At 47.3% G+C, this 3,955-nt stretch overlaps 1 protein-coding gene across 1 annotated transcript in view; it reads left to right on the forward strand.

The window, feature by feature from the left end:
• LOC101644532 overlaps window positions 1–3,955 on the forward strand; it is a 63,475-nt gene that overhangs the window by 53,919 nt on the left and 5,601 nt on the right. The gene's annotated exons all lie outside the window — the stretch shown is intronic.

The raw sequence follows: 3,955 nt of genomic DNA on the forward strand, positions 1-3,955 counted from the left end.
GGCAGGGGGCTCCACACGGCTGCTCCAGCACCCAGGGCTGCATCAGGGTAGGTCCATGTGGCTTCTCCTCAGGGATGTCTTGCAGGAAGTGAGGCTTGCCAGCTGAGGCAGAGAACTGGCTAAGGCAGCTGCACCCTGTTCCAACCGTCCGAGAGCAAGAGACCCGAGAACTAGAAAGGTGAGGCTCACCGAACCATTTGTCACTCTGCCCTTCAATTAATCCCACATGTGTTTATTGGCCAGGTTGGCACAATAAACCTTAACTAGCTCACATTTTAACCTAACTCTGTATGGTGGGGTGGTCCCCACAGTCAAATGGGTCCTCAGGAGCAATTTTGCGACTGTAAAATATAATTAAGACAGACAGCGGGGCCCAGGGGCTCCTTTTCTCTATGTCTAGAGTAAGAGGCTGAATGTATTTTCCAATGAGGATCTGTAATGGGGCTTACAGACTTTTCAAAAGGCGTGCACATCATACAGCGAACATATTACACAGTCATGGGTCATATCATAATCGGGTAACATAATAAAGGAGCAATGAGGTGAATCATCTTGACCTAGTGCTAGTTGACCTCAGCCACCCCTGAGCCCTCCCTGGAGGAGTCATCTCTGATCCGTATCGGCAAAAGATGTCAGAAGAGGGTTTTCCTACTTTTTACAGTGGGTTCTCTGTAGAGCTGGAATGCTCTTATCTACAGATAACCTCCAGGCACAGGTATGAGACATCATACCTTAATGGAGAGCAATTCTGGAGAGCACGTTTTCGGCCTGGAGAACGTGTATTTGAAAGCATGTCTATGGCAGAACGAGAGAACCTTCTCAAAATAGGGCTAGTTTTCCATGCCCGTGGTTGTGAGCGTAGAAATGAGGCCAAATACACTCTACTGAGTCCTCAGTTTACCACATAACTACATAGGCCATAATCGGTTTTACAAGGCTCTGATCAGACAGAGGTGATTCACAGATCGCTTAATCTGTGTGCAGGCCCTTTAAATGGATTTTGGGCTTCCATAGCTTTCTGGAGACCAGGTGTTCAGCATTTAAGTTCTGATACCATTCCTTCATTCCGATTTGGAATTTATTATCTACAATCCTGGGATCACACAGGCCGGTGCACTTCTTCCCTGAGAACTTAATCGATGTCTCACTTAGATGGCTGCTTGTTTCAAGACTAGCCTTTAAGAGCCCAGATGCTATTATTTCTGAAAGCCAGGCACCACCTGATCGCTTCACCTTTTTGCTATAGCACCCATATCTTCAATCATCTTTTCATGAGGGTGAATATTAAGTAGGGACATGCTCTCAAGCGTCTAAGACCACAGTCAATACTCAGAAAAGTAGAATCTTGAATATTCTTGGCAAACCGTGTTATGCCAATTGAGCTTGGTCCCAAGTCTTCAAACTCAAGGACTCATTCCCTCCAGCTGTTTGGTTCCTGATAAGATACATGTGTGCGTAATCTCCTGCCCTCCCACCCCATTTATTCTATAATAAACATATACAAGGAGGACTGCCAAAAATGCATGGAAAATCAGAATTAACAAAGAATGGATTCCCCCCCCCACACACGGAATTTTGTACAGTCCTCTGGTATATATTTACAACACACACAAAACTTTGCAGAATTTATCATCTGCCAAATTTAAACAAACCTGACTGCCTCGCCCTTTGCCTGCTCGCAGTCTGTTCATCGGCCTGCGGGTGTTTCCACTTGTACATTCTTGTCGTTTCTGATGGTACAAGGCTGTGCATGCGGGAACTGTTAAGATTCAAGCCACCTGAGTAATAACAAATTAAAAGAAAAGAAAAAGCATAGATCCAGAAATGGGTTTGGGGCTCGCATTAAACACTAGCTCCAACTCGAGAACAATTAGTTCTTGCATCATGGCTCTGCTCAATACTGGCCCTCGGGAAGGAAATACAGAAGATACAGGTGCTCTAGCAAAGTGTGGCAAGCAATTTAGATGGTGTCTGGCTATCAGATAAAAGTGGCTGGGGTCTTATAGGCTTACCCCCATACAAGCAGCCATTTAAGAGAGATGTCAACTAAGTCCACGTGGAAGAAGCACACCATCATCGGTCACTGAAGGCGTGGACTCCATCCATTCTGAAGGTGAAGGAGGGATAAACTGTGAGAATCCGGTGTGCAGAAAGCAGTGGATGACAGTGGATGCCCAAGATTCACTTGAAGAACTAATAGGAAATGACTCCGGAGAACGCCCCCTATCTAAAATTGAGGATGGGAAAAGTGGTCACTAAACAGAGTCCTTGGATGAGGATAGAAAATCAAAGGCAGAAGTCTGACCTGAACAGTTAAAACTTTGTCAGTAGATTCCACCCCCACCCACCCACGATGCAGGCCGGACCAGATCTGGTTTCCAAAATGTTCTGTAATTTTAGTTTGCATTGTTTTGTTTTTGTATGTTCCTGTGGAGGTGTATCTCAGAGGTGTCATGCCATTGGAAGACACCCTCTTTTTTAAAAGTTTTTTTAAATTTTCATTATTTATTTTTAAACTGTTTTATTGGCATATAATTCAGAAATCATACGATAGGGCAACCATGTTATGAAGAGCTGTACAGTCATCATCCTAATTTTAGCAGTTTCTTCTTTCTTGTACTTGTTAGGTTCCTGGGGCGGTTGATACCTCGGTTCTTGCTTCGCAGTGCTTAAAGAATTCCCGCAGCAGAAACACTTTTGTTAATCCAAGTGACTTTGATGAGGAAAAGGGAAGTTTCAGGTATTCACATGAAATCCCAGGGGCCAAGAGCAGGAAGTCCCAAAGAGCACCCTGAGAGGGAGGCCTGAGAGGGAGCTGGGGGCCCCAGGGCCCAGGCAGCAGGTGTGCGCAGCACCCTCTGGCCTGCAAGAGTGCCCCAGAACAAGAGAACCCTCAAAGAGCAGAGTCAAAGAGGCTTGGCCTTCCTGTGGCGGCTCTTATCAACCCCGGCTGGGGAGGCAGGGTTGAAGGTATTGGCCGACCTCATTGGCTGAGTTTAAGCATACCTGGGTGATGTCATGTGGCTGGGCCTAATCTGTGCGCTCGAGTGGACTTCCCATCTGCACTGGGGGGTGGGGGGGGGGCCTTGTGTCTGCGCATGCTCAGTTTGGATCTTTGCATAGGTGTCTAATTAATGTGCCTGATTTCTTTCCAACCCCTTTGTTGTGGCATTGGGGAGACAGCCCCCCTTAGTCCCTATTCTGGCCACTTAACATACTCATTGCTATTCATCCCCATTGTCACCCACCTCCCTGCCATACCCCAAGAAGCCATTAATCCAGTTACCATCTGGATAGATTTACGTATCTATAGGTAAATTGTTTTATTGGTATATAATTCACAATTTTTTTTCATTTGATTGGGAGCGCTTACAGATATCATAACATATAACATTTCACAGTTCCATCACATCAAGCAACTGACCATTGCCACCACAGTCAGTTTCAAAACATTTTCTCTTTTTGAACTCCTTGATATCCGAAAGAGAGAGAGAGAGAGACAGACAGACAGACAGACAGACAGACAGAGAGACAGAGACAGAGAGAGAGGAGGTTGGAAACTGATTTGGGTAGCAATTGTACAATTGTGCTTGCGCTATGGAATGAAATATGTATTAAATCCCAATTACTAATACTTTTTTTTTTTTAAGATGCAAGCCAAAGTAAGAGCCCTCATCCCCCAGCCGCTCGGGAAGGGAGGAGACAGGAGTCAGAGGGGCGGGACCCGGCGGAAAGGGAAGCAGGAGTGGCCCTGGAGTCCTGGGCTGCCCGGCCAAGGCCAGCGGCCTCCGAGTTCGGTCTAGGCCACCGGGTGGGAGGCGATCGGGGTGAGTCGGAGCGGGGCTTGGTCGGCAAGCAAGCCACCAGCCCCACTGGCGAGAACGGGCTCGGGGGCTCGGGGAGGGGCCGGCACCCGGGGTGAGCAATCGGAAGGCGAGCTTCGGAGGCGGGGACG

This window comes from Echinops telfairi, unplaced genomic scaffold (assembly GCF_000313985.2).
Source record: "Echinops telfairi isolate 266 unplaced genomic scaffold, ASM31398v2 ScPeMD7_655;HRSCAF=1070, whole genome shotgun sequence".
Taxonomy (NCBI): Eukaryota; Metazoa; Chordata; class Mammalia; order Afrosoricida; family Tenrecidae; genus Echinops; species Echinops telfairi.